This window comes from Dama dama, chromosome 18 (assembly GCF_033118175.1).
Source record: "Dama dama isolate Ldn47 chromosome 18, ASM3311817v1, whole genome shotgun sequence".
Taxonomy (NCBI): domain Eukaryota; kingdom Metazoa; phylum Chordata; class Mammalia; order Artiodactyla; family Cervidae; genus Dama; species Dama dama.
In genome coordinates, this window is record NC_083698.1 from 9,652,251 (window position 1) to 9,666,588 (window position 14,338).

Here is a 14,338-nt window from a genome sequence, read left to right on the forward strand (position 1 = left end):
GCTTTCTGCCCCACCCTGCTGTTCTCGCCAATCAAGGAACACCGTTCAGTTCTCCTCTTACTCGCCTCTCTTTTCCGATTGCCACTCAGGATTAGTCTCTCCAGCAGGTAAGCATCTTCTGAGTTCTGTCTCCTTTCCTTCCCTTGGTCCCCCTCGTGTATCCTTCTAAATGTCCTGGCGCTTCTCTTTGCTTTCTGTCCCTCAGTTCATCCCTTAGAAGTTCAGGTTTTCTAAGCTTTCTCATTCTTCTCTCCTCCCCTCGCTCCTCTTCCTCCTCATCCCTAGGCAATCTCTTGAGTTTCTTCCAGCCAGAAACTTGCATCACCAATTACTCATAGGAATTCTCGTTGAGGCACCTCAGGATTCAGCACACAGGAAAGAACTGACATGGCAAACGCCTTCCACGGGAACTGCTCACACACACTTCTATTCTCCCTCGCTCCGTCAGGACCTCACCTCTCAGATGCCCTGGAGGGATCTGAGCCTTCTTATCTTGTCGTACTTCCTCTCAGTTCTACCTTCTTCATTCTTCGTTCCATTACCTCAGTCTAGATCGGACCTCATTGTCTCACACATGGGAGGCTGCGTCTAGGATTATATTTCTACAACTATATCTGATCCTATCACTGCCAGGAGTAAAGACTCCCTTCCATTTCCAGCTGCCTACAAAATGTGTTTGAGTCCAAACTCCTTAGTGTGGCATACGATCCCCTTCAGATTGTGACCAAGCCTAGTTTTCTAATTCCTTTCTGGTCGCCCACCCCCATATGCCTTTACACACTCCAGAATGTTCCCCATCTGTGCCTTCATAGCCAGGGTCAGGGTGATCCTTTCCCCTGAAATGCTCACATGGCTACATGGACTCCAGGGTCACCTCCCTTCTAGTGCACTGGTCTTCACTGACCACAGCTCCTACCCCAGTCCCACAACTTTCAAAAACTTAACTGTTCTGCCTTTGATGTTCCCAGACCATTTTATGCACGTGCATGCTAAGTCACTTCAGTCGTGTCCAACTCTTTGCGACCCCATGGATTGATTGCAGCTCGCCAGGCTCCTCTGTCCATGGGATTCTCCAGGCAAGAATACTGGAGTAGGTTGCCATTTCCTGCTCAAGGGGATCTTCCCGTTCCAGGGATCGAACCCATGTCTCTTATGTCTCCTGCATTGGCAGGTGGGTTCTTTACCATTGAGCTACCAGCATGCTTCCCCTTAAAGTCCTGTCTCGTCCTACCGCCCTTTGTCTGTTAGTCTGTCTTCCCTGCCAGGCTACCTGCTTCTCCAAAGCCATTTTCATTTTTCTCCTATGCCTAGGATTCTCCCCAAGTTCCTATTTCGTTTTTGAGATGAAACAGAAAGCCTTCACTGCCTGCCTCGGGAAGCGTTGGCAGTCCTCTGTCACCTCTCCTACAATTTTCTATGCGTGTTCTCCATTACAGCACTTGTTATATTGACGCCATATGTTTACTTTTCCGTCTCTTCCTGCGAGACTGAGAGTATCTCAGGAGCAGGGAACCTCATCTCATTCATCGTCATGGCCACACAAGTGGTTAATACAGTGCCCAGAACACAGTAGGTACCAAATAAATGTTTGGCAAACAAACTGCCAAGCCCCTAAGCCTTTAGTATTGTATCTGAGTTACTTTTAGATGTCAAATGGTGCTTTTGTTTTGAATGGCTATATAAGATACATTTTGTTAAGTGCTTATTAATTTACTGTGAACATTTCACCAACAGTGATCATCACCTGCACAGTAAATTTAAAATTCTCATTTGTTAGAGAAGGATCACGTTAAGGGACTAGAAAACAACCCTGACGCGTGGGAAACTGAGACACAGAGAGTGCTGAATTAAAAGGAAAGGAGTGAACACATAAAGTGACATACAGTGCTTGCTCAAGGCATTGGAATGCCAATAAATATGTAACATCCCACACCCTGGAGTCTGTTTTTTTTAAAGGGAAAATAAAAAAGAAGGTAACCGAAGTTACTTAACAAGTTTATGCTAAAAACCAAGGTTAAAAACTACACTGAAAGTCCCCTTGGTCCCAAGAACCGTAATGTTTCTATAAAACCTCCTGCTGGTGTTTTTCTCATAATCACCAAATTATGGGACAGAAGAGAATGTGACTGTATGTATAATCAGTTGAGGTGGGCAAGTTGGGGGAAAGTTATGGGGGAAGTGAAGATCAGAAGAATCAGCACTTCTCTCTTCCCTGGGTTCCTCTCCACTTGTAGATTTGCACAGATAATATACATTCACTTTATAAAAATCAGTCAACAGGAAAAAGCTCCCTCGCCTATAAACTGGAACACTGATCTGAGGGAGTCTGGTTTCAGAGTTCCTATTTTCTATGGCTAACAACTGTGAGTTGTTTTGTGAGCTCTTCATTACCTGTAGAGCTTAGGTGCTTTAAATTATTAGTAATACAAATTAGTAATTATATTAAATGACCCCAGATTTTCTTTTAGCATGGTGAGTCCTCTCAAAGTTGGGCTGTTTCAGCCAGCTACTATCACTGTATTTTTCCCTTTTATTTTTTTCTTTCTTTTTTTCCCCCTTGAGTTATGTTGTGGTGTTATGGGTATTTCCCAATATTATCAACCCATGTACATCCATTTTCACTTAGCCCATATCCTGCTTCCTACACTCTTCTAAGCTTTATTTATGAATCACTCAAAATTTTACATAGTCTAGAAATTACACACTTACTTTTCAGAATACAGTAACCACTCTTCCTTCCTTATTTGAAACATTTTTAACATCTCTCCTAAATGAACTCTCCATTGCTTATGCTAGTTTATACAATTATAGTTAGCTCTTATGGTGAGCCAGGAAAAAAGTAATTATCAAGACCATTTTTTCCCTTTCTTTAATCCTTGCTCATCTTTTTTATTCTTCGCAAAGCCTGGGGGTCTGGAGCAGAGCCTGGGGGTCTGGAGCGGAGGTGGGGAGTTCTTCCACAGGAAGAAAGGTACCTGGCCGTGAGCACCTTCACACCTCATTATTATCTATTAGGCATTGGCTCATTTGAAAACTGTTAGGCAAGCTGCGATTGGAGGTTGGAGGAACCAGGGTGGAAAGCGATTTGTCCACATTCGAAAAGAATCAATCGATATGGAGAACCTCAAACTCAGAGATATGACTCAGCCCTGCAAGAAAACTGTGGACTTGGGAGTTTTTAACAGCTGTTGAAGGATGAAGAAAGCACTCCTAGATTATCAGAATTAGGAAGCAGTGCTTCAAGTTTAAAAAGAATAAATTCAGTTTCACCCAAAGAGATGAAATTTGGTAATTTATATAAAGAGATAGTTTAGGTTCAAATTAAAAGACACTTTCTGGGACTGAAAACATAAGTGATTATATATTCAGTATATAACACATATAAAAATATATGTATGATAAAGATATATTTAAACAGGAAATTTTAATTAGAGCTTTAAAAATTTCAGACAATACAAAAGGGTGTGTACAATGAACAATGAGTCCCCCTCCTTGCTCACAGTCTTCTCCTCCCACCTCCCCTGCCAGGTCCCCTTGCTGAGCAAAATCCCGGCTACTTAGTTGTTATTTATCCTTTTAGAGAAATTCTATGCATTTACAAACATGTATGTGTGTGAGGGTTTTTTTTTTTCCCCACCTCATGAATGATAGCATACTCTATGATGTCTGCACCTTACTTTCTCCACTTACCAATGTGTCTTAAAGATCTTTCCGTATCAGTCCGTATAGAGCTGTCTTATGCTTTATGACTGTGGCAGAATTCAATAAGCCATTCCCTTCTGATGGACACTGAGGCTGTCTGCGCTCTTCTGCTCTTACAAAACTGTACTGCATTATACCCGAACTGAAAGAATGACATGAAACCCTGATGACAGGAGGGCTGGAGGCAGGCTGGGGCAGAACGAACTGTTGCTCTCACGTGAGCCAAACCTCCTGAGGTTCTGGTTCTCTGCCTCGCTGCCGTGCAGAAGGAGGAGGAAACACAGAGGAACTCCACGAGAGGGCCACATTCCTGGTTTCCCCATTAGACCGGCAGGTTTCCAGGGCGTGGAGCCATTATGGAGTGGTACCCCAGGTCTTACGTGGTAGTGCGGGAACATTTTAGGAACACACCTGAGTCCTTTGAGAAGAAAACTACAGTGTGGAAGGAGCACTGGGTTTGGGTCACAGGAACGTGGTTTGAGCCTCAGCTCTGCCTTTTACTTGGGTGTTCACTGAAGCCATCTTTGCACCTCCGAGCCTTTTTTTTTTCCCTGTAAAATGGGGATAATAGTACCAACGTTATGTTTTGAAGATGTAATGAAGTAAGGCTTATGAAGTGATGGTGTAAGCCAGTGGTTCTCAAACTTCAGACAGGTTCTGATTCAGAAGGTCTAGAGTGAAGCTTGGGAACTTACATTTCTAGTAAATTCTCAGATGATGCTGATGTTGTTGGTCTGGGGACCAAAATATGAGAAATGCTGATATAAGCCATAAAGGACTGATGGGGGTGTTATTCGGAGAAGGCAATGGCACCCCACTCCAGTACTCTTGCCTGGAAAATCCTATGGATGGAGGAGCCTGGTAGGCTGCGGTCCATGGGGTCGCTAAGAGTCGGACACGAGTGAGCGACTTCACTTTCACTTTTCACTTTCACACATTGGAGAAGGAAAGGGCAACCCACTCCACTGTTCTTGCCCGGAGAATCCCAGGTACGGGGGAGCCTGGGGCTGCTGTCTATGGGGTCACACAGAATCAGCCGTGACTTAGCAGCAGCAGCAGCAGCAGGGGGTGTTATATTTTTTGTTATTACAGTTACTCTCCTAGAAAGAACACTATCTTTACATATCTCCTTAGAGAAATGAGAGAGGCCGTGATAATCACCTTCGAATTAAAGTGAACATTCTTCCAGCCAATCAAGTACAAGGAAAACCACAGAAATCTCTAAAGAGATTGAACTTGTTGGGGGAGGGTGGTATTAAACACATAATTTTGCACACTTTGAGTTTATTTAAATGTTCATGCACCTCTGAATTCGGTGGTAAACAGCACTTGACAGGAAGTGGAAGTATAAAAATAAACAAGAAAGGCTCATCTCGTGGCATTGCTGCCTTAACTGAACACAGGAAGTCCTGGAAATCTTGCAAGACTATCTGTTCCTTCATGATGTCTTGCCTGATTTTAAGACCCCAAATTATTTTTAGTTTGTATTATGGAAACAAACAATTGGAGGGGGAAAATACATATGTGTGCGCATGAGTATGTGTGTGTGTGTATATATATATATACATATATATATATATTTATTTATTTAAAAGAGATTTATGATAAGGTATTGGCTCCTGCAACCTTGGAGGCTGAGAAACCCAGACCCAGAAAAGCCTATGGTATACTTTCAGTCTGAGTACAAGAACCAGGAGCACCAGTGGTATAAGTTTCTTTCTGAGTGACAATACAAAGGCAGGGGAAGATCAATGTCCCAACATAAAGACAGTCAGACAGAGAGAGAATTCTGTCTTATTCACCCTTTTATTCCATTCAGGCCTTCAACAGATTGGACGAGGCCCAGTCACATTGGGAGGGCCATCTGCTTTACTCAATCTCCCAATTCAAATATTAATCTCATCTAGAAACACCCTCACAGACACCCTCAGAAATAACATGTGACCAAATATCCAGGCACCAGTGAAGCTGACACAGACCATTAACCATCACGGCATTGTTGATGAATATCTAAAATGAGCCACTTGCAGTTTGCTTATCAGTGGCTTTCCAGTCCACAAGGCTACATCAAAACGTCTGATGCTTCAAGGAAGACAAACTTCAACTGCGGCTGTATGTATAGTCAGCTCCACATTCTAGTCATCACACATCTTACAGCAACATATTTAAATGGCCGACTTACAGCTCAACCTCAAGATATTTTTAAAACAAAAATTTCAGGTAATGATGGCCAGTGGGTGCCATCAACATTATTATATATATATAGGGAAGGTGCTGCCAACAGGTCTGCCAGGATATAAATGCTGTTCGGTGTTTAAATGTATGTTAAGAATAATTCAGAATCATTGGTTTATTTCTGTGTAGGAATCCACACATTTGGCTTTTAACACTGAAGGGCTATCTTCTGAAAACTGCCATACACTTTCTCCCCATCCCCATCCCAACTAATAAATTCAGCCTGTGGAACAATAGACATACCACAATACATTCCTGGGATCCCAAGAGATATTCTTAAAAACAAATATTAAAATGAATGAGACAGCTATAAGAGTTTGGACATAAATTAACATGAATGATGAAGCAAAATTTTTAAACCACGGCACAGTAAGAAGAAAACACTGGGGTTGTATGTGAAGAATGCTTTTGTGAAGATGGCACTTCTTCTGGTGGGTTTCCTTGCTTTCCATCTCCCTGACTTCCTTTTTGACACTGTACAGCTATTTCCTCTCTAATACAGAAACTCTCCCCTACAGAATCTTTTTCCATGGCTGGACTTCATCACTTCTTGATAGGTACCTAAATATTTCAGTTTCTTCCACTTTATTTTCCCTTAACAATAACTGCTGCCCAATCAACTCATTCATCTTTCCCCCTGTTATAAAGTATTTGAGATACTGAATGAGTATCAAGCACCATTTGGAATCCTCTAGATTCTCTTATTTGGCATTTTCTTAGAGTCCTGGTCTCAATTTCACTTGGAAGTTTAAATTAGGTTTGTCTAATCATTTAAAATTTTGGGGTTCAAAGTTCATTGTGGGCTTTCTCTTCTTGTCTTCTTGTTCTTATCTTGCCTGATGGAGATTTTTGTGTGTAAATGAAGGACAGATCTTAAAATCTAAGACTTGTTTAATAGATCATGCACATTTATCAATAATATTCAGACATGTGATACAGAAAAGCAAATACTATGCTTTGAAATCCCCACAAGTGATAACAACTAACATTTATTTGCTATTCACTATGAAGTAGGTGCATGACAAAGTTCAACCTAGGAGTTAGGGATCTTTTTTTTTTTTTTGGCCATGACGCACAGCATGCAGAATCTTGGTTCTCCGACCAGGAATCAAACCTGTGCCCCCTTCAGTGGAAGTGCAGAATCCTAACCATTGGACCACCAGGGAATCCCCTAGGAATCTTATTAGGAGCTTTCTTACCCTTGGTGTCCATAGTAGTGTAGCATTAGTGTTAGTCATTGAGTCGTGTCTGACTCTGCAATCCCACAGACTGTAGCCTGCCAGGCTCCTTGGTCTATGGAATTCTCCAGGCAAGAATACTGGAGTGGATTACCATTCCCTTCTCCAGAGGATCTTCCTGACCCAGGGAGTGAACCCGGGTCTCCTGCATTGCAGGCAGATTCTTTACCGTTTGAGCTACAGGGAAGACCTGTTGGTGTCCGCAGGCAATCCTATCAATTCAGTTCAGTTGTTCAGTCGTGTCCAACTCTTTGTGACCCCATGGACTGCAGCATGCCAGTCTTCCCTGTCCATCACCGACTCCCAGAGCTTACTCCAACTCATTTCCATTGAGTCGGTGATGCCATCCAACCATCTCATCCTCTGTCGTCCCGTTCTCCCTGCCTTCAGTCTTACCCAGCATCAGGGTCTTTTCTAAGGAGTCAGTTCTTCGCAACAAGTGGCCAAAGTATTGGAACTTCAGCTTCTGCATCAGTCCTTCCAATGAATATTCAGGACTGATCTCCTTTAGGATTGACTGATTGGATCTCTTTGCAGTCCAAGGGATGCTCAAGAGTCTTCTCCAACACCACAGTTCAAAAGCATCAATTCTTCAGCGCTCAGCTTTCTTTACAGTCCAACTCTCACATCCATACATGACCACTGGAAAAACCATAGCCTTGACTAGACGGACCTTTGTCAGCACTCTCATAGGCAATCTCAAAATTGTTATAGTTATTTGAGTTGAGTTTCTGGTATTTGTAACACAAAGAGAATTCATTTATGTAAATATGATACATGTTATTATATACACATTTATCTTTGTGGGTGTGTAAAACAAAGTTCCATATCCTGAGCAAGGGGAGATCAAGTAGAAAAGGTCTGTGTTCTCTCACACCCATTTACACTGACTGAATGTACAAATCCCTAGAAGAACCTCCTGAGAGAACAAAACAACAAGGATTGGGGCCAGGAGGCTAACTTGCAAGGATTTCACTTGCATGGCTCCATGAGAAGGACCTGACCTTAAGACAAGAAAATCTGAAGACTGAATAGGTAAAACATAAATTTTAAACTCGGGTTTAAAAATCAAAGAATATAAAAAGATATACCATGTGGTGTAGTGGTAGAGAAGGTGAAGAATCCGCCTGCCAGTGCAGGAGACACAGGAGATACAGGTGTGATCCGTGGGTTGGGAAGATCCCCTGGAGGAGGGCATGGCAATCCACTCCAGTATTCTTGCCTGGAGCATCCCATGGACAGAGGGGACTAGTGGGCTACAAGGGAATGCAAAGAGTCGGACACAACTGAAGCAACTTAGCACGCGTGCACACACACGTACAATAAAGGGTCTCTCTCCTGTCCTACTATTTGGCCCTCTATTTGATCAAATCTCACCCAGTTCCTAGACTGGTAACTGTCCTTCATTTCCTGTGTCAATTTCCATAGTTTCTTCAAGCAAATACAAGCAAAGCCAAACATAGATTCTTATTGTTCTTCATTTGTTTACAAAGGTAGCATATTTTACATATCATTCTGCACCTTTCTTTTTGTTTGTTTATTTATCTTGGACTTCTTTCCCTGTTGGTATAAAGAAAGTTTCCTCATTCTTTTCTAACTGCTGCTTAATGTTCTAAGGTGTAGATGTATCGTTATTTAACCACTTGTTTTGGACAGACATGAGTTGTTTCTAACCTCTGGTTAGAAATCTCTGGCTATTACAAACAATGCTACCAAGAATGACTTTGCACAAAAGTCATTTCTCACCTGGGCATGAATATCTGCATGATTAATTCCTCCGTAAGTAATTCTGAGTCTATATTTTATTTATTAATTTGGCTGTCTTGGGTGTTATTACAGCATGAGGGATCTTGTTTCCTGAAAAGGGATTGAACTTGGGACCCCTGCACTGGGAGCAGGAAGTCTTAGCCACTGGCAGGGAAGTCCACTAGGCTTTTGTTATTTGAAAGTGACCACGTAGCTATCCTCTCTACAAAGATACACTCTGGTGGGAGAAGGGATGTGTGTGTGTAAAGCTAGAAAGGGCTATAACACCTTAGGGCCCAGTTCATGCTGCTTTTAGAACCCCTAAGAGAGTCCAGCCTCTGGAGAAGAGTCACATTCCTGCCCACTTTCAGAGGAAGGATGAGTGTGGGTCCTCCAGGTTGCCAAAGAGGGGACACTGGAGAGGAAACAGTGGCCTGAGCGAGGCACAGGGCTGTGATTCAAATGTGAAGCCATGACTGTGTTGTAAGCTGCTGGGGCTTAAGCAGCACTTTGTAAGGATTAGTAACCCCAGCAGTGCAGGTGGCCCTGGGCAAAGGATGGCACAAAGACAAGTGTTTTCCATGTTCTTACATTTTCTCACTTCGAACTAACACTCTAACAAAAGCCATAGTACTGTGAAGCCTGGTGATATTTGGGTAAAATATGCTTAAGAAAGGTCCAGAATAAGTGAAAGATATTAATAGAGGTTTTCTCTAGGAGTACAGGGTAAAAGGGGCTTCCCAGGTGGTTCAGTGGTAAAGAATCTGCCTGTCAATGCAGGAGACGCAAGAAACTTGGGTTCATAAATGAGTGTTGAATTTTGTCAAAGGCTTTCTGTGCATCTATTGAGATAATCATATGGTTTTTATCTTTCAATTTGTTAATGTGGTGTATTACATTGATTGATTTGCGGATATTAAAGAATCCTTGCATTCCTGGGATAAAGCCCACTTGGTCATGGTGTATGATTTTTTTAATATGTTGTTGGATTCTGTTTGCTAGAATTTTGTTAAGGATTTTTGCATCTATGTTCATCAGTGATATTGGCCTGTAGTTTTCTTTTTTTGTGGCATCTTTGTCTGGTTTTGGAATTAGGGTGATGGTGGCCTCATAGAATGAGTTTGGAAGCTTACCTTCTTCTGCAATTTTCTGGAAGAGTTTGAGTAAGATAGGTGTTAGCTCTTCTCTAAATTTTTGGTAGAATTCAGCTGTGAAGCCATCTGGTCCTGGGCTTTTGTTTGCTGGAAGATTTTTGATTACAGTTTCGATTTCCTTGCTTGTGATGGGTCTGTTAAGATCTTCTATTTCTTCCTGGTTCAGTTTTGGAAAGTTATACTTTTCTAAGAATTTGTCCATTTCATCCAAGTTGTCCATTTTATTGGCATAGAGCTGCTGGTAGTAGTCTCTTATGATCCTTTGTATTTCAGTGTTGTCTGTTGTGATCTCTCCATTTTCATTTCTAATTTTGTTAATTTGGTTTTTCTCTCTTTGTTTCTTAATGAGTCTTGCTAATGGTTTGTCAATTTTGTTTATTTTTTCAAAAAACCAGCTTTTAGCTTTGTTGATTTTTGCTATGGTCTCTTTAGTTTCTTTTGCATTTATTTCTGCCCTGATTTTTAAGATTTCTTTCCTTCTGCTAACTCTGGGGTTCTTCATTTCTTCCTTCTCTAATTGCTTTAGGTGTAGAGTTAGGTTATTTAATTGGTTTTTTTCCTGTTTCTTGATGTAAGCCTGTAATGCTATGAACCTTCCCCTTAGCACTGCTTTTACAGTGTCCCATAGGTTTTGGGTTGTTGTGTTTTCATTTTCATTCATTTGTATACATATTTTGATTTCTTTTTTGATTTCTTCTATGATTTGTTGGTTATTCAGAAGCGTGTTATTTAGCCTCCATATGTTTGAAGTTTTAACAATTTTTTCCCTGTAATTGAGATCTAATCTTACTGCACTGTGGTCAGAAAAGATAACTGGAATGATTTCAATTTTTTTGAATTTTCCAAGACCAGATTTATGGCCCAGGATGTGATCTATTCTGGAGAATGTTCCGTGTGCACTTGAGAAAAAGGTGAAGTTGATTGTTTTGGGGTGAAATGTCCTATAGATATCAATTAGGTCTAGCTGGTCCATTGTGTCATTTAAGGTTTGTGTTTCCTTGTTAATTTTCTGTTTAGTTGATCTATCCATAGTTGTGAGTGGGGTATTAAAGTCTCCCACTATTATTGTGTTACTATTAATTTCCTCTTTCATACTTGTTAGCGTTTGCCGTACATATTGCGGTGCTCCTATGTTGGGTGCATATATATTTATAATTGTTATATCTTCTTTTTTGATTGATCCTTTGATCATTATGTAGTGTCCTTCTTTGTCTCTTTTCACTTCCTTTATTTGAAAGTCTATTTTATCTGATATGAGTATTGCGACTCCTGCTTTCTTTTGGTCTCCGTTTGCATGAAATATTTTTTTCCAGCCCTTCACTTTTAGTCTGTATGTGTCTCTTGTTTTGAGGTGGGTCTCTTGTAGACAGCATATATAGGGGTCTTGTTCTTGTATCCATTCAGCCAATCTTTGTCTTTTGGTTGGGGCATTCAACCCATTTACATTTAGGGTAATTATTGATAGGTGTGGTCCCGTTGCCATTTACTTTGTTGTTTTGGGTTCACATTTATAAAACCTTTCTGCATTTCCTGTCTAGAGAAGATCCTTTAGCATTTGTTGAAGAGCTGGTTTGGTGGTGCTGAATTCTCTCAGCTTTTGCTTATCTGTAAAGCTTTTGAATTCTCCTTCATATCTGAATGAGATCCTTGCTGGATACAGTAATCTAGGTTGTAGGTTATTCTCTTTCATTACTTTCAGTACGTCCTGCCATTCCCTTCTGGCCTGGAGGGTTTCTATTGATAGATCAGCTGTTATCCTTATGGGAATCCCTTTGTGTGTTATTTGTTGTTTTTCCCTTGCTGCTTTTAATATTTGTTCTTTGTGTTTGATCTTTGTTAATTTGATTAATATGTGTCTTGGGGTGTTTCGCCTTGGGTTTATCCTGTTTGGGACTCTCTGGGTTTCTTGGATTTGGGTGGCTATTTCCTTCCCCATTTTAGGGAAGTTTTCAGCTATTATCTCCTCGAGTATTTTCTCATGGCCCTTCTTTTTGTCTTCTTCTTCTGGAACTCCTATGATTCGAATGTTGGGGCGTTTCACAGTGTCCCAGAGGTCCCTGAGGTTGTCCTCATTTCTTTTGATCCTTTTTTCTTTTTTCCTCTCTGCTTCATTTATTTCCACCATTTTATCTTCTACCTCACTTATCCTATCTTCTGCCTCCATTATTCTACTCTTGGTTCCCTCCAAAGTGTTTTTGATCTCATTCATTGCATTATTCATTTGTAATTGACTCTTTTTTATTTCTTCTAGGTCTTTATTAAACAGTTCTTGAATCTTTTCAATCTTTGTTTCCAGGCTATTTATCTGTAACTCCATTTTGTTTTCAAGATTTTGGATCATTTTTATTATCATTATTCTAAATTCTTTTTCAGGTAGATTCCCTATCTCCTCCTCTTTTGTTTGACTTGGTGGGCATTTTTCATGTTCCTTTACCTGTTGGGTATTTCTTTGCCTTTTCATCTTGTTTAGATTGCTGTATCTGGAGTGGGCTTTCTGTATTCTGGAGGTCTGTGGTTCCTTTTTGTTGTGGAGGATTAACCCAGTGGATGGGGTTAGACGATTGGCTTGTCAAGGTTTCCTGGTTAGGGAAGCTTGCATCAGTGTTCTGGTGCGTGGAACTTGATTTCTTCTCTTTGGAGAGCAATGGAGTGCCCAGTAATGAGTTTTGAGATGGGTCTGTGTGTTAGGTGTGACCTTGGGCAGCCTGTATGTTGATGTTCAGGGCTATGTTCCTGCGTTGCTGGAGAATTTGCGTGGTATGTCTTGCTCTAAAACTTATTGGCTCTTGTGTGGTGGTTGGTTTCAGTGTAGGTATGGAGGCTTTTGGACAGTCACTTATCACTTAAAGTTCCTTGTAGTCAGGAGTTTTCTGGTGTTCTCAGGTTTTGGGCTTAAGTCTCCTGCCTCTGGATTTCAGTTTTATTCTTCCTGTAGTCTCAGGACTTCTCCAACTATGCAGCCCTGATAAGAAAACTTCTAGGTTAATGGCTAAAAGATTCTCCCCCGTTAGGGACACCCAGAGAGGTTCACAGAGTCACATGAAGAAGAGGAGAGGGAGGAGGGAGATAGAGATGAACAGGAGGAGAAAAAGGGGGACTCAAGAGGAGAGAGACAGATCTACACAGCTGTCTGTTCCCAGAGTGTTCTCCGTAGCCCAGTCACCTACAAAGATTCACAGAATTGGATTGGGAAGAGAAGGGGAAAGGAGGAAATAGAGGTGTTCTGAGGTAGAAAACAGAGAGTCAAGATTGGGAGAGAATAATCTTCGGTTTAAAAATAGGGCTTCTCTTCTTTTTTTTTTTTTTGTAAGGTTATAGTGTATTGAAAATGAAAATTAAGGAGTAGTAGAGGAGTACTAGAGGACTTTAAAAGAAATAAGAGAAAAAAAAATAGAAAATAGAAGAGAAAAAGGAAAGAAAAAAAAGAAAAAAAAAAAGAAAGAAAAAGAAAAAAAAGAAAAAAAAAGAAAAAAAAAAAAAAAAGGAAAAAAAAATTTTTTTTTCCCCCTAATTAAAAAATCGTAAAAGTCTATGGAAATGAAAGTTAAGGAGTAATGGGGGAGTAATAGGGGATTTTAAAGGAAAATAAAAGAGAAAAAATAGAAAAAAGAAAAAAAGAAAAAAAAATTAAAAAAAGAGAAAAAAGTAAAATTATATCTAGGAGTTTCTCTGGAGCTGTTGCGGTCAGTGTGGGTTCGGCTCAGTTTCAGATAGCTCCTAGTTCCAGCTTACGCTTCTCGATATCTACAGGCTCCTCCGGTGTAGTCAATGTTTCCTAGAGGGATTTTAATCTGTTGCACCAGTCCCTTCTGAAGCGGTTCCCTTTGTTTATTTGGCTTCTGTTTGCCGGTCTCTTCAGAGCCTCATTTCCGCCCTGACACAGGCGGGCGGAGATGGACTCTTATTCAGGTAGCTAGTTCCGTCGCTCCGCGGGGAGGGGCTGGCGCTGCCGGGAGGGGCCGACCCTGCCCTCTCCGTCTGCGCTGCTCAGGCTCCCGGCTGTTCTATATGGAGCGTGCCCGCGCTGCGCGAGGTTCCAGCCCTCGGGTGTTCCACAAAAGCGCGGAAGGAAAAGCTGAGCCTGCTCTCAGTGCCTTCCCCGTCAGAGCGGTCCACGCAGCCAGGGGCTCGGTGGGCGCACTCTCCCCAGGTGTGGCGCGCCCCCTCCCCTCCGCGGACCCAGTCTCAGTTTCCGCTGGCGCCAGTCGGGTGCGCGCGCCTTCCGCCCTCCGCGTCCCCAGCCCCAGTCCCCGCCCGCGCCGG